This window comes from Rousettus aegyptiacus, unplaced genomic scaffold (assembly GCF_014176215.1).
Source record: "Rousettus aegyptiacus isolate mRouAeg1 unplaced genomic scaffold, mRouAeg1.p scaffold_m13_p_5, whole genome shotgun sequence".
Lineage (NCBI taxonomy): Eukaryota > Metazoa > Chordata > Mammalia > Chiroptera > Pteropodidae > Rousettus > Rousettus aegyptiacus.
In genome coordinates, this window is record NW_023416308.1 from 81,934,758 (window position 1) to 81,962,744 (window position 27,987).

The following is a 27,987-nucleotide window of genomic DNA, read 5'->3' on the forward strand; positions in this document are numbered from 1 at the left end:
GCCCACGAGATACAGATTAAATTATTTTAGCTAGAAAATCTCTGAGGTGTTTCTCAGTATGGGAAAAGACAAAAGTCTCCTTGAAGCTAATTTTCTTTATTTTGTGAAGAGTCACTTAAGTTGCTCCCCTTAGATTGCAAGATGAGTAAGTACTTTATACTTGGGTATAACAGGGCCTTTCTTGGGTGTACAAACTAAAACAACTACCTTTTCTCTTAGAATGCAAAGCCCACAGGCCTTCAGGGAGTATTCCTTGGGATTCAAAGTTTGGGAAGCCTTTTGGGGTAAATCTGACATGGCCCTGACCAAAGTCTTAAGGCAAGAAGGGATATAAATGTCACTGAAACAGTCCTCGCTAGGCAAGAGCTGGCTGAGTTGGTGACTCAAGCTCAACTGAACCCAAGGGTATATACAGGAAGGGTGACTCTAGCTCATCCTAAAACAACCATAACACAAGATTATGCTTTGAGGAACAATGACTGAGAAAATAAAGTAATGATACATTCTGAAGTTTGGGCAGGTCTCCACAATGCAGTACACAAACTGCCCCTTTGGGCTATACATGATCAGTCTTCAACATCAACAGTCTTTATCTGCAAAGGCTATATTGTACTTACCAGAATTTCAGTTCACTCTCCACCTGGTACATGAAACTAACACTCCTTTGGAACCTCTAGTTTCTTAGATAACCCACAAAGTGAAGGGAAAATCCTCAAAAGGAAGACCCTGAACTTTCTGGCAATAAAAACCTGTAGAAAATAATGTAATTAACTTGATAATTAAAAGAGATATGACTATATTAGGATTTCTCTGAAAGAGTGACATTTGAGCAGAGATCTGAAGAACAAAGAGCAGCTAGCTAGGAAAAGCAAAGAATGCATTCCAAAAGGAGGATCCGGGAAGGAACTTGGTAGATTAAAGGCAATCAAAGAGGGCCGGTATGGCTGGACTGTGAAGACTGGTTATACTGTTGTCAATCAAAGATGGTGAAGTAGACAAGGAGCCATCTCCCACACGGCCTTGTACATATGGTAAAGATTTGAGGCTGTATCCTAAAAGCACCGCAAAATAATAAGTTTTAAGAGTGATATGATCAGATTTGTATTTGTAAACTATGACTTTAGTTGTAGGGTGTGAGTCAAGAGTGGAAACAAATAAGAAAGCCAGGTGGGAAGTTACCGAAGCAGCACAGATGAGTGCAGGTGCAAGCTGGTTTATAAGTTTGGTTGTAGGCAAATTCTCATCAACTGTCTTCCTTCTCTATGAAACAGCGAGTAGAGGAGAGAGATGACTTTGGCATTCGCGGATTAAAAATTAATCCCAAAACCTTCTTGGAAGAAAGTAGGCATGTTGGCCTCATAGAATTCTGCTAAAGGCTTAGAAAGAAATTTATTGCACTTGTGGATCCAGTGTTAGTTACATTATACTGCTAGGTTAAGAATTCTATATTATTATATCAAAATAAATAAAAGTTTTACCCAAGAGATTAAAAGCTGTATAAAGAGAACTTTCCATTTGCTTGCCCTTGTATGGCATGTAGATGTACTCTTCCCAAGTATCACCTTTAAGCAAAGTTAGATGAAAAGAGTGAGAGAACTTGGGAAATACTTTTTGCAGTTGACCATAGATAGACCCGGGCTAGACCACAAGAAAGAGGGCCTTATTAAAAGCATTCTTAGCTGATGGCCCTTTCACCATTAACCAGTCACTTAGGTCAAAAAACAAAAGATAAATGCTATTCCCCAGGTCCAGTGCCACCATCAACATGGAGGAAATGATGAAAGCCCTAGATTACAGGGGAAATTCAGCAACGGGTGCCTTTGGGAGAAGAAAGCTGACATTCTGTCTTCATCCCTTCAAAAACATATCCCAAGCAGAAAGAGATCTAGGATCAAAGCTATCTTTAAAGGACCAAAAGGTCTCAGAAGCACTGCTGCCTGCAGGTATAAAAATAAAGTGACAAAAGTATACTGACAGACCAAATTAGTGATCCCTAAACTTCCTTTTAGGTTGGCCCACTACTCTTCCTATTAAGGCTCTAGAAAGTCTTTGAGAGGGCACCTCCAGTAGTGTCATTTATGAAAAACCAAGCCAACAGAGAACACCTAGTAAGATAATTAGTGGGTTTAGGAAAAGGGAAAAAAAAACAACAAAGTAGCAAGAAGTACAAGGGATGGATTTACGATCTAATCACTGCCACATGGAGAATGTAGGTCTTTACTGTGATTTATAGGCAAAGGTGAAGAAACTTCACATTTTTAACAAAAATATCCCCACACCGCCTCCCAGGAAGTTATAACCCTCTACTTTTGTTATAATGGGGTTTACCTATAGGGTTAATTTCCCACCAGATGTAAGCCTATGACCATCTCTACACTGCAGGCAACATAAAACTGGGGCAAAAAAAGAAGTACCTTCTACATCAGGAAGCAGAGTTTCATAGCTGAGTCACAAAGCCCTGGGTTCAAATATCAGTTCTACATTTACAAGTTATATGACCCCAGGCAAGTTACTGAAATTCTTTGAGCCTCAGTCATCTAGTCAGTAAAAGGGAATCGGAATCTGCCTCATGAGATTATTATAAGAAGAAAATAAGATAATATATTTAAAGTACCTTAGCACAGTACCTGATGCATTAAAAGTACACAATAAGGGAAAGGTACTGTTAGAATTTGAAATCATAAACTCTTCATGTTCATTTTTTTCCTTCTCTGCTGCCTTTGAAGAATTGTTGAGTCTTAGATGTAACTTGTCTACCTGGAACCCTAATACCTTGTCTGTTTCTGCCTATTAACCTCTATCTACAAAAATCTCTTGTCCCTTGCTCTCCTAATGATCCCTTACATTTAATTTATTACCTATCCAGACTTACAAACTCTGCTGACACACCTCTCTTGTGTAACTTCCCTCCCTCGCCTGGCCTCTCCTGCATGTTTCCATTCACTTCCAGTGTGACAAATCTGAAATCAAGTCAGATTGTTTCCATTAGTTTGAAGGCTGCCTAAAAGGCTTTATTTAACCTACAGTAGCCAGAACCATTACTTACATATAACTAACAACATTGGTCAACTGAAAGGTTATTCTATACTCAGGACCATGCTAGACTCTCCAAATAACTGTATTTGATTCCCTTCAAAATAGGTTTCTCCTCTTTTACAACCATAGACGTTGCCTCAAAATGCTGCTTCTAAATGAAGACTCTTGGTTTCTGCATCTTAATACTTTGTTATTTCTAAAACTTGAAAGCTCAGAAATAAAAGTCTCTAGAAATTTAGAAATATTCTTAGACCCATATTGCCTTAAACTTACCAGACAGCATCTATTAGGAAATCCTAATACTAAATAATTCCTTTCATTACTCTCAAGGAATATTCTAAGTCCTCGATTGAATTAAATGAATCCAGAAAAGAAATATAAAGTACTAGTAACCCAAAACTGGTTTAATGTTTAATGTGTAGTTTAGAGGCAGTAAAGAAAAGTCAAGGTCATTAGCTTTTTCTATGCCAGATATCATCTCACAGGATATCTTGATTAAATTCTACAAATACAATCTATTGAGCCAATATTGGGTTTCATAATAGACATATATGCTTTCACTACTTTAAATACGACTCTTTGATTATGTTTCTAATTTGAAAATTAGTCAGCTACCCAAGTCTGTTTCATAGCATACTTCTTTAATTTTAGTATACCTGAAATTTTGCTTTCAGTAACAACAGAAAGCAAACCATATTCACATTGCTAGGTGATAGACTGACCTCTAGTGGAAATTAAAATAATTACTGAACAAGCTTCTTGGAGATGTCTCTAATATAGTTAAAGCTGTCTAATTTACAACATTGTTAGTGTTTAAAACACTGATAATAAACGTTTACTTGAGATTTCCCACTCAATTCAAGCTAAGCAGAAGAGAACAGGATTAAGATCAGAGCTTCATAGTTGACCACTGTCTCTTTTTTTTAGCGTAGTGAAATATACATAATATAAAATTTAACATTTAATCATCCTTTAAATAACAGGTCAGTGGCATTAATTACATTCTCTAGGTAATGTTTGTCTCAGTTTTCCCATCTGTGAAGTGGTAAAAGTAATATTACCTACCTCATAGGATTGAGGTAAGGATCAAATGGGTCAATACATGAAAAGTATATAGAACACTGTGTAGTACAGAGTTAATTGGTATAAAATTATTCGTTATTATTATTTGTACCTGGAAGAGATTATAGTTAGAGGCAAAGTATAATTTCAGAAGATACGAATAAAGGCAAAAGAGTCCTGGCAGGAACACATTTCTCTAGGAATTAGGCTGTAACAAACCAATTTAACACTAACCCAGTGAGTCCTCTCATTTCCAGAAATATATGAACTATGTTTGCATATAATAAGGAGGGGAAATCAGAAACAAGTGAATAACATTTTGTGGGAAATAATGGAAAGTCTCTCTCTCTTTTTTTTTTTTTTTTGGTCCCAAAACGGCATGATAAAGAACAAACACCATACACTATCTTCTAGACCAAAAAACAAGCCCACATGGACAGTGCACAGGGCAATTAGCACCTTGCATCATCAATCTCAGATTCTCTAAATCATACATGTAGCACTTTCTCACGAATGACTTTTTCTTCGATTAGGCTTACATCACAGAATTCTAAATATTTTAAACAGTATTCCACTGCTTACAGAGTAATATATCTGATTAATGACTAAAATATCCCCCCAAAGTTAAAAATATAATTTCCACCTCTTTTCCAAGGAAAGCCCAAATCAGCAGTTATTTTCAGCTGACAGAAATGCCCATAAAATTGAAAAATCATCTATAATTCCAGAGTATTTCTTTACCACAAATAATTGCTATCTAGAGCAAAATGGCTTGTTTTTCTCATAAAACAATATGATCACTCTAATAAAATGAACATAGTTTTTAGTTCTTTCCATCATTGTTCTGAGGTGCCCTGATTCATTTCAGTTAATTCAATTTTTTTTTTATTCTGTGAACATTCCAAATTAAAATTTGAAGTTGCAATTCAGTTATTCAATACAAACATGAACCTATTAAATTGACATAAAAGTTCTTCTAAGATCTTATTCATAACAATTACATGTATTTACTACCAGAGACTAAAAAGAATCATTTTATACAACTAAAATCATAAATGGTGGATAATGTTTTATATATGTAAAACCGCAACTCGGAACTAATTACAAAAACAAATACTGCAGTACAGTGAGATAAATTCCGGAAATCATACATACTGTCATATAATTCTTTCTGCAATTTAAGGTCGCCAAGAAATGTAACACTATTAAAGCATACATTTCAAAATAACAGCAAAAAAATAGGCTGCATGAAGTTTTTGGAAAACTCAAGTTCATTTGGAAATATAAAAGCAATAAAGCTACTTCATTATAGCATTTGATACTTCACTAAGTATAGTGCCATAAAGACTGTATCCCTGAATATTTCCTTAATACCTGTCTAGAAAATAAAATATAACAGAAGGAAGATCAATTCTTATATGATAAAGGATAAAGCTCATTCTCTTACACATTCTTTGTAGACAGCCTTAATGATGTGCTATGTTATCTTGTTTTTCTTGTACTAAATCAGCACATATTCTTAAGACTGACACAATAACAATTCAGTTCTACCAAAGACACTAAAATAGACAAAGCAACTCTGTACCTAGGCAAAGCAACTTCTTTTTTAGAAATTAAAAGATATGGAAGTTCTAGTAGAATAAGGCCCAGTTTTCCTACAGAAAATTTTCTAGAGAAGGCCCACTAGATGACTTCTAAGAAACGTCACAAGGCATGTAGTTATCAAGGTCTCTTCTCTAATTCTCAATTTCACTCCACATTTTATAGAAATTGGCAAAGTGATTCCAGAAAGAATTTGTAAAGGCTAAGGTCATAGAAAAGCTAAAACAATCTTAAGAGAAAAGTTAAAGGAGTCACACAACCTGGTTTCAAGACATAATATAACACTACAGTAATCAAGACACATCGTATTGGAGTAATGATAGCAAATTGATGGAACAGAACAGAAATCGTCTGACTTTTAACAAGAGTGGCAAAGTAATTCAAGAAATTAGAAAAGTCTTTTCAACAAATGGTGTTGAAGCAACTCATATCCATATGAAAAAAAGAAATTGAACTTCAACTCCTGTCTTCCACCATACAAACATTAACCTGAAATGGATGATGAAATAAATGCAAAAGCTAAAACTACAAAGCTCGTCAAAAATATACAGAATATTTTCATGACTTTTCTATAAGTTAAAGATTTCTTAGAAAGAACAGAGAAAGCATTAACCACATAAGAAAAATTGATGGATTAGACTTCATCAAAATTTAAAATGTGCTCCTCAAAAGACACCAATAAGAAAATGAATAAGCAAGCCACAGGCTGAGAGAAAATATTTATAATACATATATTTATAAAAAGACTTGTATCTAGAATTATAAAGAACTCCTACAGCTCAATAACAAAAAGACAAACAACCCATCACAAAAAGAGGCGAAAGAACAGACATCTTACAAAAGATATACGAATGGCCAATAAGCGTATGAAAAAATTTACAAAATCATTAGTCATTAGATAAATGCAAGTTCAAACCACAATGAGATACTCCTACACACACTTTAGAAAAGTTAAAATTAAAAAGATGACAAAACCAAGTATTGGGGAAGATGGAAAGCAACAGAAACCTTCTCATGCTGCTGCTGAGACTATAAAATAGGACAATTAATTTAGGAAACTGACAGTTTCTTCTAAAGTTCTATTCTATGAACAAGTAATTCCAATTTGGTATATCCTAGGTATATACCAAAACTAAATAAATGAAAACATATGTTCACAAAAAGTCTTATACAAATATGTGCATAGCAGCTTTATTTGTGATGGCCAAAAACTCTAAACAACCTAAATGTCTAACAGGCGAATGAATAAATAGGTTGTGGTAGAATGTTACTTGGCAATAAGAAGGCACAACAACAGGGATGAATATCGAAGTAAATATATTGAGAAAAAGAAGGCAGACAAAAGAGTACTGGATGACTCCACATACATGAAATTCTAGTAAATACTTATCTATAGTAAAAAATCATCAAGGCTGAGGGATGGGGGGAGTGGCAGGGAGAGGCAGGAGGGATGTATTAAAAGGGGCATGAGGGAATTTTTGTGGTTGAGGGATATGTTTGTTCACTATTTGATTGTGGTGATAGTTTCACAGGTATACACATATATCAAAATAAATCACACTGTATAATTTAAGCATGTAAAGTTTATGATATGTCAATCATATATCTCAATGAAGTTGTTAAAAATAGACACACACACACACACACACACACACACAGACGATTTCTACTGCAGGTCAAGATGGGGTAACAGGGAACAGATTTACCTTTCTGCCTTTAGCTGCTAGAAAACTGGAAAAAAATATATATGACACAATAGTTTACAGATAGCCCACGACAGACAACACAGGACTGTGATACCTGGGAGAAGGAAAACCATCATTGACTGAAACATTGTTCTGTGGCACATAACTGTATTATAAACATGATTTAAAACATGCTCTACATGTCTAAAGGGATAGAGAAACAAATGAACATGATTTAGAGAATAGAATATATTTTTAAATGACCCAAATGAAATGAATCCCTACAGATGAAAAATACAATACCTAAAATGAAAAACAGAGTGGATAGAATTAACAGCAGTTTAGATACTCCCAAAGAAAAGATCAATTAATTTGAAGGCATATCAATAGAAATGAACCAAAATGAAACAGAGAAAAAAAAAAGCTAAGGAAAAAATAAACAGGGCTTCGGTGACTTGTGGGACAATATCAAGCATCTAGTGTTCATATAAATGAAGTATCAAAAAGAGTATCCATTTTGATACTCCATTTATGTGGAGAAAGGAAGGAAAAAATTAAAGAAATCATGGCTGAAAATTTTCTAACCATGATAAAACTATAAACCCAAACATCCAAGTTCAACAAACTACATATCAGTTTTTTCAAAACAAAACAGATTAAAAGGAAAAACTGGTGAGTTAACCTCGTCAAAATTAAAACTTTTTGCTCTGTGAAATATTTGCAAATCACATATCTGACAAAGAACTTGTATCTAGAATAAATAAAGACCTCTTGTAACTCAACATTACAAACTAATCCAATTAGAAAATGTGCAAAACACATGAATAGACAATTCACCAAAGAAGATACACAAATGGCAAATAAGCATATGAAAAGATGACCAACATCATCAACCATTGGGGAAATGTGAATTAAAATCGCAATGAGATATCACTAATCAGAAAGGCTAAGATTAAAAAATGACAATACTAAATGAAGATGAGGATATGGAAAAAATTAGTGTATAATGGAAAATCGCTTGGCAGTTTCTTTCAAACTAAAAATGGACTTACCAACCCAGCAATTGTACTCTTGGGCATTTATCCCAAAGAAATGATAATTTATGTTCACACAGACACTTCTACACAAATGTTCGTAGCAACTTCATCAGTACCACTCAAAAACTGGAAGCTACCCAAATGTCTTTCAACAAGCAAACAGTTAAACAAACTGTGGTACATTCATACCAAGGAATACTACTGAGCAATAAAAATAAAACAAATTATTAATACAACAAATTTTTATAGATGAAGCTGAAGGAAATACGCTTAGTGAAACATAAGAAATTTAAAAAGTCACATGTTTTATGACTCCATTTATACAACATTCTTGAAATAACAAAATTATAGAGAGGAAGCGCAAACTAATGGTTGCCGGGGTTACAGATGGGGGAGGATGTCCATAAAGGAGTAGCAGCACCATGGAGCCTTATGGCGATGGTACAGTTTGGTATCTTGATTGTAATGATGGTTACACAAAGCTACACATGTGATAAAATATCCCAAAGAAACACACACACAAACGCACACTAATAATTGTATAGAAAAAGGTCTGTGGATTACACCAATGGCAATTTCCTGATATTGATACTGAACTACAGTTATTGCAAGGCGTTAAAAGTAGGGCCTCGAGAATAGAAAAAGGGTACACAGGACCTCCATGTATATTTCTTTGCAACTTTCTATATGTCTATAATTACAGGGGAGGGAGATACTACAGAGACTAACTGAGTCTGAAGAGTTAGCCAATCAGTAATAAACACTTGCAGAAGGTACACAGAATGTCTGTAGGATGGTATGTGAGGGCAGCAAGCAGAAACTAGGTATCCAAGATGGAGAGAATGAAGAGAGAGCTCTAAGAGGAGGATTGAAGGGGAGCTAAAAAACAAACAGCAGCAATAGCTTCCTAATCCTTTCCATGACTGCCTCTCACCTCACTTTGAGCATTAAACCACTGTCTGGGAAATTCATATTAGTGATCATGATCTGCAAGGATAACAAAAGAACTGTCTATGTTCTGAGGTGACTTCTCTCATTCAAAGCAAGAATTACAACCAACAATCAAAAGGGTATATTCCTGGGTCTTTAAGATTTCATTTCCTTTTAGCACTTTCCAAACTATTTGCTGTTCATGAAACCATTTTAAAAAAAAGAAAATGAAATAAATCTGAAATTCATTTTCCAATTATTGACAAAACTCTTATGACACATTACTAATTATCCGATTAGATATATGCCATAAATTGTGTTATTTCAACTGCTCGATGTGTGAATAAAACAGATACTATCTCACACTAACAATAATAATAGCTGATATTTATGAAATATATTTTATGTGCCCAGAACTGGTCCATGTTCTTTTAAAACATTATCTCAGTTAACTATTGTAACAACTCTATAAAATAGGTTCTATCATTATCCCTATTTTACAGATTATGAAACCAAGACATAAAGTGGTTAAGTAATTTACACAAGGCCACACAGCTAATAAATGATAAAAACAGGCTTCAATCCCAGGAAATTTGCTACCAGACCAAACTCTTAACAGCAATACTATAAAATGAAGCAAGTGATAGATACTGCAGAGTTCTAACAATTCACAAGACTACTGGATGACTTTAAACAACCCTGAATAGTACGTGAAAGAATTGTTCTACCTCCCTAGTAGTCAATGTTCCAAATTGCTGATTGACAAAATTACAGTAAAATGATTCAAACATTTCAGCACCATACACCAAAACTCAGGAATAGTCAAGGCATCATTAAAAAATTAAAATTTATGAACAAATTTTTTAAAATCGTGCTTAGAAGTTATGTTTTCAGAGCTATGAAATGCATTTCATTCAATTACAGCATTTTATATATAGGTACCACTCTGAGCACTGGAAATATGAAGTGAAAAAACACAAATAAGGTTCCTACTCTCACGGAGCTATATTCTCAGAGGGAAAAAAGGGACAAATAAATAAACAATAAAATGTCTATGTGCTGTAATGAAAATAAGAGGACAATTAAATTGAGAGAAATTTGGGGGCAACTTTAATTTGAATAATCAAAATAGCCTCTCTGAAAACTAATTATTTAAGTGGAAAGCTGAGTTAGAGGCATTTTTGAATGTGTCAATTATACAGATTGAATAACTCAGCATTTTAGTATATAAAAACGATAATTTATGCCCAGGGAAGATAATGCATCTAGTGAACATTAAGGTGATAACTTTATCTTTCGATCAAAGAAAACCTTATAGTACTAACAACGCAGAAGCAAATATTAAGAATCTTTTTGCTTATAGGTTTTATTTTCAGACACCGTGCATAGGAGGGGAAAAAAATAAAAGTACATGCATATCACATTCTTGAAATAACAACACTATAGATATAGAGACTAGATCAGTGGCGGCCTGAGTTTAGGTGAGGAGAGAAACACACACATACACACACATGTAAAACTGGTGAAATCTGAATAAGGTGCATGGATTGTGTATATGTCGATTTCCTGGAGTGATATTGTCCTATGGCTATGTCGGATGTTACCATTGGGGAGAAACTGGGTAAAGAGTCCAACAGGATCTGTCTGCATTATTTCTTACAACTGCATGTGAGCCTACAATTACCTTAAAATAATAAAAAAAAAATTAACATAAGGTAACTATCAGATACTTATTTCCGAAGCATCGAAATGTTTCAAAGGAATGGCATCCAACTAATCTCATGCATTAATCCACTGGTTTAAGAACTAGTCCTTGTCAGAAAGAGTAAAACAGACATTAAGGTTTATAGACTAAAATATTAGACAATATGTATTGTAATCTCAGACTGTGACCTAATTGTAAATGTACTTTAACCTTCATCGTTTTCAAAGTAAGACTCAGGAAATTACTTGTACCATTAAAAGGAAGTAAGTCAAATGCACTAAGTAAATACAGGGAACAAGGATCTCAGATTTTCTTATGTATTTTATAATGAAACAATGTTAATATGTTCCTTTGTGGGGGAAATACATTTTTTAAACTGGAAATTAAAGATGCTAATTTAAAGTGAAAATGTTTCCCAAATTTCAGAATATAAAAACTATACTCTATATCCTTTTTATTTTTATTAAGTTTATTGGGGTAACATTGGTTAATACAATTATATAATTTTCAGGTGTATATTATAGTTTGACATCTATATATTCTATTGTATGATTACCACTCAAAGTCCAGTTTCCTTCAGCTACCATATATTTGATCACCTTTACCCACTTCACTTTCCCCCACTCTCCTCTATTTGACCCCCTTTACCCCATCTACCTCTCCACTCCTCCCCTACCCCCTACCCTCTGGTAAGCACTAGTTTATTGTCAATGTCCCTAAGTCTCTGTTTGTCCTGTTCATTTGTTGCTTTTAGGTTTATATCCCACATATAAGTGATATCATGTGATTTTCAACTTTTTCTGTCTGGCTTATTTCACTTAGCGTGATTATCTCAAGGTCTGTCTATGTTGTCACAAATGGCAGTATTTCACCTCTTCTTATGGCTGAGTAATATTCCATTGTATATATGTACCACAGCTTCTTTAGCCAATCATCTAACATAGGACACTTCAGTTGCTTCCATGTCCTGACCATTGTGAATAATGCTGCTATGAACACTGGTGTGCAAATATCTTTTTGGATACGGGTTTTCAAGTCTTTGGGGTAAATATCCAGTAGAGGGATTGCTGGATCATATGGTAGATCAATTCTTAGTTTTTTGAGGAACCTCCATACTGTTTTCCATAGTGGCTGTACCAATTTTCAGTCCCACCAACAGTGTATGAGGGTTCCTCTTCCTCCACATCCTCTCCAACATTTGTTATTATTTGTCTTGTTGATTATAGCTATTCTAACAGGTGTGAGATGATATCTCGTTGTGATTTTGATTTGCATTTCCCTAATAGCTAGCAATGTTGAGCATCTATTCATATGTTTGTTGGCATTTGTATATCCTCTAGGGAGAAGTGTCTGTTCAGATCCTCTGCCCATTTTTTAATTGGATCTTTCTTTATTATTGTTATTATTATTGAGTCATATGAGTTCTTTGTATATTTGGATATTAGGCCTTTATCGGAGGCATTGCTTGGAAATATATTTTCCTATTGAGGTGGTTGTCTCTTTACCTTGTTGATAGTTTCTTTTGCTGAGCAGTAGCTTTTTAGTTTGATGTAGTCCCATTCATTTATTTTTGCTTTTACTTCCCTTGCTTTTGAGGTGAAATTCATAAAATCCTTTTTAAGATCAAGGTCCTTGAGTTTAGTTCCTATGTTTTCTTCTATCCATTTTATTGTTTCAGGTCCTTAATCCATTTTGAGTTAATTTTGGTGTGTGGTGATAGACAACAGTCTAATTTTATTTTGCAGGTGGTTTTCCAATTTTCCCAGCACCATTTATCGAAGAGGCTTTCCTTTCTCCACTGTACATTTTTCACTTTTTTGTCAAAAATTATTTGCCCACATAAACATAGGTTTACTTCTAGACTCTCAATTCTGTTCCACTGATCTGTATGTCTGTTTTGCTACCAATACCATGCTGTTTTGATTACTGTTGCTTTGTAGTATAATTTGAAGTCAGGCAGAGTGATGCCTCAAGCCTCATTTTTTTTCTCAGGATGTCTTTGGCAATTCAGGGTCTTTTATGCTTTCATATAAATCTGATTCTTTGTTCTATTTCTTTAAAAAATGCCAATGGGATTTTGATGGGGATTGCATTAAATCTGTATAATGCTTTAGGTAATATAGTCATTTTAACTATGTTGATTCTTCCAATCCAAGAACACAGAATATCTTTCCATTTCTTTGTATCTTCTTTGATTTCTTTTAATAGGGTCTTGTAGTTTTCATTATATAGGTCCTTCACATGTTTCGTTAAATTTATTCTTAGGTATTTTATTCTTTTTGTTGCAATTACAAAAGAAATTATTTTTTCCATTCTTTTTCTGACACTCCATTATTAGAGTATAGGAATGCTATGGATTTTTGAACGTTGATTTTGTATCCAGAGACATAACTGTATTTGTTTATTGTTTCTAGTATTGTTCTTATTGAGTCTTTAAGGTTTTCATGTCATCTGCAAATAGTGACAGTTTGACTTCTTTGTTTCCTATTTGGATGCCTTTTATATCTTTCTGTTGCCTGACTACCCTTCCTAGGACCTCCAATGTTATATTGAATAGCAGTGGCAATAGTGGATAGCCTTGCCTTGTTCCTGTCCACATCCTTTTTAAAGTATAAAAAAATATTAAGGAAAAAGCAGAAATTAAATAAGCCTAGAATCTCCTTTTTGTAAAAAAAATGCTCATACTATTTTGACAAATTTATGAGAAACGACCCGAGTGGAATGTACCATGTAATATAACTTTAAATAAATAATCAGTTTTTTTTTTTAACACAAATCACTATCATCTATTCCCATTCCTTGATCAACAATAAGTGACCGAGAACAAGGAGCAGACTGCTGTAGCATTACCTGAAAGTACTTAATCAGACAGACTCGGAGAAGTATGATCCCTAGGGTGGAATAAGCCTCAGATCCCACTCCTACTGTACTGCTGAACAGAGCGCCTTCGTGGGCAGGTTCTTTAACTTTTGCATCTCAGTCTTCTGAGCTATAAAAGGAGAATCATCACACCTGCCAACTAGTACACCAGGACACGGGAGCTTAATGTAAGATGCTACATCTAAGCTACCACAACCCAATAGATTTCGACAGTTCTTGGTCCAGCAAAACTTCCAAAAGTACCAAACTGAACCCCAAACTGTTGCATTCCATTTTATCTTCAAATACTTGGAGGACCATCATCAGAAATTGGATCTTATCATTAGAACATTTAGAAACTAATGCCTGATTCAGAAACATGGTAACTTTATAACAGCAGTGGGTTGAATGATTCTTTTATAAATGGGTTAATTTGTGATATCAGACTAAATGTAAATATAGCATTCTATAAAAATGTCACAGCCCATAAAAGAACAAAAGAGTAATAAGCTCTATGTATGATTCCATCCTAAAAATGTGTTATTTCTTATTGTTTCTTCCTTCTTCAGCAAAGAGAATGTGCAGAACATACAGAGTGACAAGTGAAGATGCAGACAGATGAAGCGAAAAAAACAAGCCCCAGCTGAACTAGATGTTTAAAAAGGTCGCAGTTGCAACCTCAGAGCCCACATCAGTAAACTGAAAAACTGTGAGAAATAGAAGTCGTCCTTGAAGACTGACGGTCAAATGTTCCACAAACAAGAATATGTGATCGTTCCACCTTTATGAGCCAAGCAACACAAGTCATAAACTGCTGGAAAGCCTATGTATCAATTAGCCAACCCTGTTCTAATTAGACTTTGAGGAAGGTCAGTTAGCAATGGTAGGAACTCAGATGCATCAAAACAGAAGCTGTGCAACAGGAAGATTCATTTAGAAGAAAAGGAGGAGGACAGGGGCCCCAAAATGTATCTAGTATATAGTTAACAGACTACTATAATAGCTAATATGATACAACTATCAAAATATGAGAGTATCACTCTTTTATATGCAATGATTATGCTCACAAATATAACATGAATAAACTAAGAAGCTATATTTCTAGATAAGAGATTTAAATTTTTTCATTAATTAAAATGACTTTACTCTGCATTCTAGAGTTCATTAACTATAGATTCTAAAGCTAATAACTAAGAAACAGAAAACAATCAGAAAGAAAAATCAAAAAAGGTATTCCAAGAATGTATAATTAATAAATTAGAATATTAGGAGAACAAATCAAACTCAGTTTTGACTCAAATTTCAGAAGCCCACATGACTTTTCACAAACTTCGCTTATTTGCTATTTATGCAATGTGCTGTAAGCAGAATAATCTTAGGTATGTTTCTTGATTCTGCCATGTCGCTCTCCTTAAGCTTGTTTATCTGGGCACATAAACATATTATTTTTCTATCCTCATGTTCTTTTTAAAATATCTAGAACTACTCCTGAAAACAGTAATTGCCCCCTCAATAACACAGAAAAATACAAAGGTGCTATGTGATACTAATGCTTATGCTCATGTTCGCCTTATAGTCGACCAATGCAGAAGTTATGAAGACGTAAGCATAGGTACCACTTTCACTCCACTCCATCTTACAGCTCTGCAGTTCTTTATTTACACACTCACTTTGGTATTCTTCATTTCAGATATAGATCTTAAAAACTCCCTTTTGCCCATTTTCTGGATATACTGAATGGCAACAGAGCCAGTACAACCATTTTTATATGGCAACTCTCTTGAGCAAGAATTGTACCACAGTCCTACTAAGGGTCAAACACTGATCAGTGCCTCTCCAGGGAAGTTCTTCAATGCAGTAATGAGTCATTTTTCTTTAGGAATGAAGGTTTCACTCTATTGAGTAAATATCTGTTTGCATGCAGACATCTCTCATTCCAAGTCAGTCAACTATGCCATAATCTTCTTTTTTCTCTCTTTTTTTTGAAATCTACAAGCCCTTACATATATATGATCACGGCGCTTAATGTGGAGCCCTGCCAATAGAAAAGCACCCAGGTATTTGTTGATTTATCATGTACCTGTATTTGGAATAAAAAAAAACTTCCATACTAGTAATGAAATATAGCTCTTCCAATAGTGAATTTTGCCATATTCAGAACAATCCCCTAGGTTCCTGTTTAGCATACACAGTGGACTCACATGCACAAAATAACTTAAATTCAAAGTTATTTATTACAGCATTGTTTGTAATGACAAAATACTGGAAAACATTGAAATGCCCTTCAATAAGGGACTAGTGAAACATCCATACAGTGGAATGCAGCAATTTAAAAAATGAAGATGCTTTTTTTTTTTTAACTGAAACAATCTCCTATATATTGTTAGGCAAAAATAATGAAGGTGTAGACCTACATTAGTACCATTTGTGTAAAACAGAGGTGAAATTCTACTTATAAGTATATTATATATTTTTTATATTTAATTTATACATGCACACACATATATACAGAACATTTCTGAAAGGATACTTATTGTAGGTAAATGAACGTCAAGTGGACAGGGACAAACGGAAGACTTTCTCACTGCATACCCTTCTATTTTTAAATTATGTACCAAGTACAACTATTATATATTCAAAAATAATTAAACTTTAAAAGAATATATGGTATAATAGTTACATGCAGAGGTTCTGTAGATAAACTGACCTGGGTTTAAGTCCCAACTCTGCCGGATATTAATGTATGACCTTGGGCAAGGACTCCAAGCCCTAGCTTCCTCATTCTTAAAATGGGGAAAATTATGGCTACTGTGAAAATTAAATCAAATCATGTATATAAATCATTTAGCGCAGTGCCTGAAAGTTATCATGTTCTCTTTTAAATGGTACTTGTAGTCATCACCAATCTCCTTTTCTCTTGTTTCTTATTCTCAGTGATCGAATTTTGCTAGTTTCTCTTTCAAAAAGATATGACATCCAAACATTTCTGTCCATTGTATAACCACCGGAGATTGGCCCAGACCTCAAAGAATAAGCTAAAGATTTGAATTTCCTAAGCAAGGCAATTAAGAATCATTGGACATTTGCCACTATATAGAGACATAGCTACATAATTTATACTAAACACCAAATGCCATCAATGTATATTTGTATCCCTACTTTACTATTTATAAAATATTTTCAAACACCTCAGTCCGATTCCTGGAATAAAAATCTCAGTAACAGAAGTTTCATTAAAGAGGATTCTAATTCTGCAACGACTAGAAGGCAAGCAGAGTAGCTGCTTTTAATTACTCTTCTGTAAGTGAATATTTTTAATTGAAGGGCAACCTACTAAATACGAATTTAGATAATTTTAAAATAATAAAATAAAATGGAAGCCAAAGAAAAAGAGAGATTTGTCAAAGTCCATATGTTTTACAAGAAAAAAAAAATGCCTATGATTCAGATCTTTTCATTTCACAGCTCGTTCGACCTGCATTCTTACCAGGAAGTGTCCATTCTTACTAGGAAGTCATCAAGAATACTGTTCTCCTCTCACCTAGAAGGCTCTTACCTATGCAAAACAAGACCTGGTTCACAGAAGCTGTCCTGGATCTGGTAGCCACAGGTCTCTACCTGAATTTCAGCCACTGTGGTAGCAAACAACTGAGACCTATACAACTGCCTACTGAGTTTATCTACAACGGTGATCCACAAGCCCCTCAAATTCAACATGGTCACAACAATTATAATTATCTCACCTTGCTCTCCCACCCTCAGTGCTTGCCTGGACTTGCTATTCCTTCTCTGCCTCCTGGACTCACTATTTCAGTGAATGGTCGCATGGTTACCCAAGTGGCCAAACCATAAATCTAAGAGTTATACTCTCCTTCCTCTCCCTAAATTCACAAATGCTGCTTCCACCTTTAAATAGCTTTAGCATTAATCTGCTTCTCTTCAGAATGGATGCAGAATAGGAGACAGACAGTTGGAGAGGAGGGCTTAGGCCGAGTATCCCAAACTCCCTGGATTGGGGAGCAGTGTTAGGACAACTGACCCTGCCACCAAAATGTCATGGTTCAAACCCCAGCTTAGGCACTTACTAGCTATCTGACCTTGGGTGTATTACTTAACCTATGTCTCAATTTTCTATCTGTCCAGTTGAGATAATACTAGTAGCTACCTAATAAGATTGTTGAAAAGTATAAATGAATTAATATAAAGTGCTTAGAATTATGCCTGGTACACTTTATAGTATTTACTACTATTTTCAACAGAAATATGATTTTTTTAATGTTATATTTGTTCTACGACAGTGAAAAATCCAGAAGTTTTTCATCAGACAGGAAATCAAAACAATGTCCCGTTAATCTGTGCCTTCATCCCACTTAAAGTTTTAGCCATGTTACGCTTTTGCCCATTTCAACTCCAATATCTCTTACCTGGATTACTATACCAGCCTCCAATCAACTGATCTCTTTATCTCTAGCCCTCTCCCAGTATGTCCTCCAAACTGCAGGCAAAAATAAGTTTCTAAAATGCATATCTAGTGATGCTATTCCCCTACTTAAAGCCCGTCAATCTCTCCCTATTACCCTGAGTTAAGTCTAGATTCAACGTGGCTTATGATATGTATGATAGAGTCAATGTGGCAATATGATATGTATGATAGAGTCTCTAGCCTCATCCTTATCTACTTCCCCACCTCAGCCCTTGGCTCCTGTCATTATTCTTTCAGTTCCTAAAATTCTTTCAGTTACTATGTCTCTCAGGTTCAGACTTTTGCATATGTTATTTCCTTTGCTTGAAACTCTATGTCCCACAGTTCTACTTTTTATCTAAATAATTTCTACCTATCCTTCAACCATAATTTAGATGGCACTTCATACAAAAACATCTCTCTGCTGGCCCCCAAGTTTGGATTTGGTGCTTTTCCTGCAAGTCAAGTAGTACCACGCACTTCCTCTATCAGAGCACTTTGTTCAACTGCCTATTTACTTATCTCTATTCCCTCGTAGACTGTAGACTATGAAGGTTGAGACCACATCTTTCTTCTATCCCAGTACTTACCAAAATGCCTGCCACATGGTAGGTGTCTTATTAAATATCTGTTGAATAAATAATTTAATATCACAAATAGGGCTTCACAAGATTTGTGAATATTTTACAAACAACAATAAGTTTAAGGAGTTTTTAAAACTAAAGTAAACCAAGTAAGTAAAATACTAATAAATACTGAAGTTGAGAGCATTAGGAATACACTCAATATGACGCAGAGTCTAATTATTTTGACTGTCCAGTGATCAGGTCAGAATCCTCAGGAAATGGCAAAATAAGTTTCTCTGAAGAACAGGTAGAAATAGTTTCTAGCAATACAGAGGCAAGAAATCATAAGCAATAATATATCTTCTGCGAATCCTCTGGAAACCAAAAAAAAAAAATCTATCACAGGAAATCTTTTAAAGATATAAAATACATGCTTCAAATCTCCTGGCCAACTATAAATTACACCACACCGAACTAAGAAATCAATATCTGAAATCCATGCAGACTAAACAACATTGACAAGATCAAAAAATTAATAAATACTCAATCTTGACCTCTACCTCAATTTTCAATTCTCTTATTTTCCCCATCCTCACACACGAAGTAAGTTTGTCCATCCTCCACACTTTGCAGCAATTTATAAAGAGCTCTAGGATTACGTTTATCGCACTCTGATATATTACTTATATACCTCTCCACAACCAGGCTCTCTCGAAGACAGAGGTGGTGTCATTAAAATTGTTAGGGCTATCACAACTCACAGAGCAGTAGGTATTTTGTTTGTGAAAAGGAGAAAAAGGAGGAAGAGAAAGGAAGAAAAACAGCAATCGATTTACACAAATAAGCTGAAAGGCAGCAGTTGAAGTCATAGAAAATTCCCACAAATGTAAGAGAAAAAAACCTGAAAGAAGTTAAATTGCTGAAAGTTAACACTCAGATAATTCGGTAAACTTTTTTAAAGTTAATATGAATTAATAACAGAAATAATGACTACTCAGTCTCATCCCATTGGCACTCGACGAATAAGCCTATAAAGTAAGGAGCTTCATGTAGAGTTCTTTATGTATCCTAAGAAGCATAGAGACAATAAAGTGTATGTGGGGGAGGGGGACATACAGAAATGGAAAGTGGAAGAAAAAGCTATTTCATGCCCCAGCTAGATATCTAAGAAACCATAATGATTCAAATACTTCAGTAATAGTTGTCCATGGCCAATATTACTAATAATATTTTGAGAAAGATACATGAGGATGTTTTATGATCAAGGGGTAAAAAGAAGAAAAATATTAAATATTCTCAACAGAAATTCATTGTCATATTTTAGCTTAGTAACATGACTCTAAAATGTTCAGACATAAAGAAATAAATTCATTTGTTCTGTATTTGTATCAGATACACAAATACTTGGAAAATCACTATTTCCCCATTAAATATCACTATTTACATTGCACAGTATTCAGGCTAGATTTAGAAGAAAAGACTACCCAATGGAAGATTTGTGTTTATCAGAGTCAGAATCTGTTCATTCTCTAGGTCTGCCAAAGATTTACCTTCTCTCCAGTGAACGTAAGGGCATTTCATATTCTCCAGCACCGATGGCCCGGGCTGTCCACGAGTTCATAGAAGAGAGATGTCATCTGACAATAATCACATATGTTTTGGGCTCTTTAAATGAAAAGTATTAAAGAATTCTAAAAGTCCTATAAAACGTGTATTTTTCTCGCCAGGGAAATTCTGCCAGCATGATTATTTTTTTTCCACAATACCAAATCAAAGCCTAAACAGCACCCATACTGAGCTATGCTCATCTCAGAAAACAGACTTCTCTAATGCCTCACCACTTCAGAAGAAAGTCTGTTCTGAAAGAAAACCATCATCCTTGGAGGATGAGTCCATTCCAAAGAGAAGATGTGCAACTTCCCCTATTTTATTAATTTATTGGCATGAGCACTTGCATCGATTTAAAGGCCTTTCATCCACGACGAGCAAACTGTTTGAAAGCTAAATGTTCTAAATCTTCTTTCATGGGACCTATGAGTATTTTTTGAACTCTTAATGGTTTGCACTTAATGCTTTATTTTAAAATCAGATTTAATCATTTCATAAAACCAGTAGTTCTTAAGGAAGATGGATTTCATTTTACCTCCATATCTATTATCCCAGGTCAGAATTGTAATGAATTGTGATGCCATTTGAAACCGCTAATACTGCACTTGACAATCCAATTAGTTGCAAGTCTGAAAACACAATTTTCCAAAATGACTATAGTGTTCCCACTTCCTAGTCTTAACTACATAAGACACTAATTGAATGTTCCTACTATTTTATTTATAGATATTTCTCAAATAATCTCACAATAAAACCACCAGTTTTTAATTCTTATTCCCACAAAGGCTCTTTGTTGGCTCTGTTTTGAAGACTTAACAGAGCTATATTTTTTAAATCAATTTGATAAATGTCAAAATAGAAAACATATTCTTATGAGACTCAGAAGTCTCTAAAGCATAATATTTTATAACAGTATGAACAGAAGACAAAATCATGAAAATCTAACAACTCAATTATACAAAGCAGATGTGTGTGTGTAAGTGGATATGCGCATGTGGTATACGCCCACTTTGTGAATGACCCACACAAAAATTTAATGTAAGGAAGTTTGTATCTGTCACATCATAACCTTCTGTGCTACGGTACATTCGGGAATATAAAATCAATCATATAAATCATTAAAGCAAAACCTAGAATGGAGAAGTAACCATATTATAGCAGCAGGAATGGGGAGGCACCCGCCGAATCCAGGAATTGGAAAGAACACCAAAAAACATCTGGTACAGTATGGAATTTCTTTCATAGACAATCTGATGTTTGCTGACATGGACACTGCAAAGTCTTCCAATGACAGGGAGCTCATTCTTTGCTATCCCCCAAAAGCTCATTCCATTGGATACAAATGATGGCACGTTTCTCCTCATAGTGAACCAAAGTTACTTCCCTATAAATCTTCTGACAGGTCATGCCTAGTCTGTCCTTCTTATATGCCTAGTTTCTTTTTAATAGGTCTCAGTCCTCTGTATATTAAAAAAATGAGCATGTGTCCCCTTGGTCATGTGCCTTACAGGAGGGGTCCTCAAGCTCCGGGTCGCAGACCAGTACCAGTCCATGGCCAGTTAGGAACTGTGCAGCAGAGCAGGAGGTGAGTGGCAGGCAAGCCAGCGAAGCTTCATCTGTATTTGCAGCTGCTCCTCAGCTCTAGCATCACTGCCTCAGCTCCACCTCAGATCATCAGGCATTAGATTCTCATAGCAGCACCAGTCCCTGGTGCCAAAATGGTTGGGGACCACCGTCCTAGGTGTTAGCCATCTTTTGTACATCTCCAAGGCCTTCAGCTGCTCTTCATATCATTTAAAGAAAGACCCTTCACTATCCCAGGCTCTTCTCTCTCCTCTGGGTGAAATTCAATTTATCAATATCTCTATTGAAAAATGACATCTAGAACCAAAAGTTATATTATACAAATTATTACCAACATTTATTTACTAGGAAAGAGATATTTGGGAAAGAGTCAAACCAAAGACTTTCTGCTTCCTAGGGAGCAAGTCTTGGCACGTACTGAGGAAACAGCTATATAATTCAATGCTATCCAAAGACAGTAATGAGAAAAATGGGCGTGGGGGGGAGGTAGTGAAAATTAGATAGTGTCATCAAGCTATTTGTTCTGAAAAAGTTAACTATATACTAGTCTACAACCTAAATTATTTGAGATATTGGTAATGTAAATGTAATATGACCAAAACTTTCTAAATCAGCAATAAGTCTAGGTATATATAATCATAGCCTTTTATTTAAAAAAGAATCCTTTTAATCTCATCTAAAGAATCAAATGAAATTAAAAATAATAATAATAAAATAGATAAAGAATCAAATAAATTCAAATTTTAGATGTAATTAAGACTGTTTATGTTCCCTGGAGATCTTACCAATCAGACATGTTAAGCATTCTAGGAATGAACATTTGATACAATTATGAAAATCCTATGAAAAAAATTAGTCTGTAAAACAGAGATAATATGGGTCTAAGGAAAGACTTATTAACAACTCACTCAATTCTGAATATAATAAATACAGCTATTACAAGTTCAATTCACTAGAGGTTGAGCTCAAAAAGCTAAAATACTAACATTTGATCTGCTTCAAAAATCCAGATCTGATCAGTAGAGTCACTGCCTGCTACATTTATTGAATCACTGAATTATTTTACAGTTAAAGGAATTTGGATTTAGAAGAAAAAAAAAAAAGCTAGTAAGAAGTAGGGCTAGAATTTCAGACCAAAATCTGGCACCTTACCTACTATACTTGAACAACCCTTCAAATATTTGGAAAGAGATGTCATATCCACTCTTCTCCCTTTCTACTACTAACCAATTTTCAAGGCCAGTTCTTCAATGATCTATAATGTGGAGAGGATCTCAGAACGAAGTCCTACATTAGTGACCTCCAGAAATTTAGACATGTTCCTTCATACCTGAAGGGCCAGATTAGACTGTGTCTTGAGGGGATAAGTGACTGGATCCATGGAGGATGGAGCCCACCAACAAGCTGCTGGACCACTCCTTAGGCCCTCAATTATTCTGAATAAGGCAAAGCAAGAGAGACCTGAGAGAGATAGCCCTGGAGCAGAGATGGTGAGTGCGTGACTACGGGAGATGGGTAGGGAGGCTATAACTAGTTTAGGAGGCCTTCCCCATGTACCTGGCCTTCTCTGATATTTCTCTCTCCACTAGGTCTTAGCTAATGCGATGGGTTGGTCTCTCTTACTACTAAGTCCTGGGACAAACAGGACATAGCCCCTTCCAGAAAATGTATTTAGCCACACAGGGAGCTCTCCATGAGTTAAGAAGACAGGCAGCTAATCTAGGATGATAAAGAGTGGCAAGATGCTGTAAGAAGTGAATTAGGAAGGTAAAAGTCCAAAACAGCAGATGCTTGGAGAAAATACTAAAAACAAAAGACAAAGAAAAGGATATTTTTAAGCTATGCTTAGAATAAGGCCAAGATACATATTAATTCTTAACTACAAACTGTGCTTCTGTCTTGATCAAAATTTCCTCAAATCTCAGCCCAGCATAACAGGCCCTTCGTAAGCTGGCCACTGCTATCTGTCCAGTCACTGAGTCTGATTATTCCCCTGGATATCAACTCTCTTAAGCACCTCTGTACTCTTTCGCACCTACAGGCCTTTGGGCCTGCTGTTCATTCTACCTCAGATTCCTGTCCCCTTTTGCTCACCCTTCCATGACTTATCCAAGCAGACTCAGGAGTGCTCTCCTCCAACTCCCATAGGACCAATCTATACATCTCTTATAGCACCTCCCATAGGCTATTACAATTACGTGGTTTTGCTTCCCTCACAAGCGACTGTGAGCTCTCAAAGATTGTATCTCTGTATTCCAAGAACCTGGCATAGTGCCTGGCTCATAAGTTAGTAAATGAATGAATCAAATGAGAAAAGTGAGGGTGAGTGAAATGATAAGAACGTGTCAGGCTTTGTGTCCTGTACATCTGTCATCTCTCCTCCACTGACTACGACAGACATACAGAGAACAGTCTCTGAAATACAGTAAGTGATCATTAAAAACTAATTAAATCAAGTAAATAAACACAAAAAGAGCTTTGACAAATCCAGCAAAGTGTTACAGCCATGGGTATGGAGGTCCCTTAGAACTCTAACATTCTAATGCGTTTTTAAAAAACTCTATTAGTACCGATTTATACAAAGTTCCCAGAAAATTTGGAAAAGAGAGGAGGGAAGTTAGCATTTACTGAGGGGCTACAGATTTGTCAGGCAGGCACTTTACATATGATATTCTATTTATTTTTCATAATAATCCTGGGAAATTGGGACTATAAGCCCCATTTTATAAATAAAGAACCCAGAGATACAGCTGCAGAGCCAAAATTTGAACTCAGCTGAGCCTAACCCCAATCCTAAGCTTTTTCTACATTGCACATTTGAACCTCGGAAAGGAACACAAGGCCCCCATCCTTATCATTCCATTCCAATGGGGAAAAAGTTCTCATAGCCGAGCATCAATTAGGTCATGATTCCTAAGAGAGAAGCTTTCGATGGGAGATAAAAAGCTTTGTCATCACCCCGTTTTCTTTGTGAAAAGGTTCACCTGGCTCTTCCTGTTCCTCCCATATGGCTAGAAGGAAAATTTTAGGCCCTCTCCAGCTTGGGAGGAAGCAAGCTCTTCTATGTTCTTCTCTTTCCCCAGAAGGTCAAGTGGAATAAGGTTATGATTCAAAGAAAAGATGGCAAAGGAGGCAGCCACATGGGTCCACTTAGCAACCATAAGTTAGATTAGAAGGGGAAGCAGCCCTGAAGCTTACATCCCCCACAAGCTAATTCATCAAGTTATAAGCCTGCATAGAAATTTGGAGCTAAAATCCTAGATAGCAATACAGATGTTCCTTTGCCTGGAATGTCCTCTGGTGACATCTAATTGAGGTGACAAGGAATCGGCCAACTTTTGTTTGCCCAAAACATGATTCACAAGTTGACCTATACAAATAAAGTGAGGTGTACAACCAAATGGTAATGGGACAACTATATATTCACATGTAAAAGAATGCATTTGGACATCTACCTCTCACATACATAAAAATTAACTCAAAATGGATCAAAGACCTAAATGTAAGAGCTAAAAACTATGAAACTATTAGAGGAAAACATACAGGTAAATCGTCATGACCTTTAATTGGGCAATAGTTTTTTTAGATATGACATCTAAAGTCAGACAACCAAAAAAAAAATAGATATATTGAACTTCATAAAATTAAACACTTTTGTTCCTCAAAGGACACTGCCAAGAAAGTAAAAAGACAATATATCTGATAAAGAACTCTTAAAACTCAACTATGAAAAGACAATCCAAATAAAAAGAAACAAAGGATTTAAACAGATTTTTTTCCCCAAGAAGATATATAAATGGCCAATAAACACATAGAAAGGTATTCAACATCATTAGCCACCAGGGAAATGCAAATGAATACTATAATAAGATACCACTACGCATCTACTAGAATGGCTATAATCCAAAAGACAATACAAAAGTGTTGATGATGAGGTGGAGAAATGAGAATATTCATACATTGCTGGTGAGAATGTAAAATGGGACAGCCACTCTGGAATACAGTTTGTCAGTCTTCAAAAGTTAAACACAGACTTAAACATGACCAGCAATTCCACTCTTAGATATATATATATATATATATATATATATATATATATATATATATATCCAAGAGAAATGAAAACATATCTTCACACAAAAACTTATACACAAATATTCACAGCAGCGTGAATGTCTTTAAGAAGAAAAAACATGTATCAAAGGCAGGAATAAAGAATAGTAATAACTACATTCCTGTCAATAAGTACCTCAAATGGAATAGAGTTAAGCACTCTAACCAAAAATTAGAGTGGCTGAATGGATAAGAAAACAAGACTTCTACATATGCTGCCTACAAAAGCCTCACTTCAGGTTAAAAGACACACAGACCAAAAAGAACAGGATGGAAAAAGATACTGCCTTGACGGGCCTACAGGGTATTGCATTGAATGAAATGGGTCTGATAGAAAAAGATAAATATCACATGATTTCATGTGTATGTGGAATCTAAAGAATAAAATAAACAACAACAACAGCACAAATAAACTCATAGAGAGAGAATATTTTGAGGGCTACTAGATGATGAGGAGTTGAAGGGGACGGAGAAAAAAGGCAAAGGGATTAAGAGGTACGAACAGATAGTTGCAAAATAGACACGGAGATGTAGAGTGTAGCATGGGGAAGATGGTTAATAATGTAATAAATATGTAAGAGGGAAGACAAGTACTAGATTTAGTGGGGTGATCACTTTGCAAGTTATGTGGATCTCTGATCACTATGCTATACAACTGAAACTGGTATATTATTGTATGTCAACTATAATTGAAAAAAAACTCATTGACTTGTACAATGTAAATATGAGTAACTAATTGTCTATTATATTTCAAAAAAGCTGGAATAATAATAATAATAATAGCTCCCCCCCAAAAAAAAAAAGTCCAAAAGGCCATTTACTAATGAACGGATAAACAAAATGTAGTATGCTCATACAATGGAATTTTATTTGATCATAAAAAGGAAGGAAGTACCGATACATACGAAAACAGAAATGAATCCTAAAAACATCAAGCTAAGTGAAAGCCAAATGCAAACGGCCCCATACAGTATGATTCCATTTATATGAAATGTCTACAATAAGCAAATAAATCCATAAAGAATGAAAGTAGATTAGTGTTAGCCATGGTCTGGAGGAGAGAAGAACAGAGAGCAACTGCTAATGGAGGTGGCGTTTCTTTTTTGGAACATTCTGGAATTAGTGGTAATTGTTGTGAAATCCTGTGATATGCTAAACATTTATACTTGAAACAGGTGAATTTTATTTTATGTTAATTATATCTCAATTTAAAAAGTGAGGTGCAAATGTAAAAAGGAGCCAAGTGTATACATTATAACATATGTACCATCCCAGAGATACGACGAAAAAGCAACTAACTTGCAAATCACTACTGGTGTTTATTTTCATAACAAATATGAAAATCATTGAATGTTATTGCCATAAACTGAACACCAACATAAAGAAGACAGAGAGGAAAAATTAATTTGATTTCCATGAAAAACGTCCAAGGATAAATATTTGCTTTCCTCCCAATATCTCAGCTTGTTAGTAGCTGAGTTCCCTAGAGCAGATGTAAGAGCTTTTACATTAGATTTGCTAACTGCAAGCAGACTTGAAAGAATTCAAGTGTAAGAACCCAGCCTCAGACATGCTGCCTTTCTCTCCCAGAAAGCCCTGTCACTGCTGCTGAGCATTCCACCATGACAACAACAAAGTAACAGAGTAGAACTTTCAATTACCAGCACCTCAACCTTAGAGGCTAGGTGAACATTTTCTATAAGGCTTTTCTTAAATTCCCTAAATGAATATGTGTGGG

At 35.2% G+C, this 27,987-nt stretch overlaps 1 protein-coding gene across 9 annotated transcripts in view; it reads right to left on the reverse strand.

The window, feature by feature from the left end:
• STK33 (serine/threonine kinase 33) overlaps positions 1-27,987 on the reverse strand; it is a 125,676-nt gene that overhangs the window by 92,460 nt on the left and 5,229 nt on the right. The window contains exon 1 of one of the 9 annotated variants that reach the window (XM_016147394.2): positions 17,473-22,184. The exons of 7 other annotated variants lie outside the window; for them this stretch is intronic. The gene's annotated coding sequence lies outside the window, so the exon portion shown is untranslated. Of the gene's footprint in view, positions 1-617; positions 6,295-17,472; positions 22,185-27,987 lie in introns of those variants that run through there. One more of the 9 variants, XM_016147395.2, reaches the window with a different exon arrangement.